The sequence below is a fragment of the Pongo abelii genome, chromosome 13 (genome assembly GCF_028885655.2).
Source record: "Pongo abelii isolate AG06213 chromosome 13, NHGRI_mPonAbe1-v2.0_pri, whole genome shotgun sequence".
Taxonomy (NCBI): Eukaryota; Metazoa; Chordata; class Mammalia; order Primates; family Hominidae; genus Pongo; species Pongo abelii.
The window spans coordinates 85,157,820-85,158,731 of NC_071998.2; the positions used below are offsets into that span (position 1 = coordinate 85,157,820).

A 912-nucleotide genomic window follows, 5' to 3' on the forward strand; every position below is an offset into this window, starting at 1 on the left:
AATATTCAAGGAAATAATGGCTGAAATTTTCCCAAAGTTGGCTAAAGTTATAAACCTACAGATTCAAGAAGCTGAGCTAACATAAATAGGATAAGCCAAAAGAAATCCATGCCAGTACACATTATAATTAACCTTCTAAAAACAAAACACAAAGATATGCTTGCTTCAGGCTGGGCACAGTGGCTCACGCCTGTAATCTCAGCACTTTGGGAGGCCGAGGCAGGCAGATCACCTGAGATCAAGAGTTCAAGGTCAGCCTGGCCAACATGATGAAACCCTGTCTCTACTAAAAATACAAAAATCAGCTGGGTGTGGTGGCGTGTGCCTGTAATCCCAGCTACTAGGGAGGCTGAGGCAGGAGTATAGCTTGAACCTGGGAGGAGGAGGTTGCAGTGAGCCGAGGTTGCGCCACTGCACTCTAGCCTGGGCAACGGAGAAGATTAGCATGGCCCCTGTGCAAGGATGACACACAAATTCATGAAGACTTCCATATTGAAAAAAAAAACAAAACAAAAAACTAAACACAAAGAAAAAAATCCTGAAAGTAGCATGTGAGAGAAAGGACACCTTACCTATAGGGGAAAAGCAATTAAAATGACAGCAGATTTCTCATCTGCAACCATGCATGTTAGAAGGAAATGGCACAACACTCTTCAAGTTGTGAAAAGGATTGTCAGTGAAATCTACATCTAGCAAAAATATCCTCAGGAATGAGTAGAAAATAAAGAGTTTTATTTCTCAGACAAATGAAAACAAAGAGTATTTGTTGTTAGCAGGCCTACCTTTTAAAATGGCTTAAAATGTCAAAATAGGAAATAAAAAGCACAAGGAGGCTTGGAACTTTGGAAAAAGAACAATGGAATGGGTAAAAATAGGAATAAATATGAAGGACTCTCATTCTCTTCATGAATT

General features: G+C 39.9%; 1 pseudogene; it reads left to right on the forward strand.

Moving 5' to 3' along the window:
- Positions 1-427: 427 nt before the first annotated feature.
- LOC112135009 (U6 spliceosomal RNA) lies at positions 428-497 on the forward strand (annotated as a pseudogene).
- The last annotated feature ends 415 nt before the right edge of the window (positions 498-912 follow it).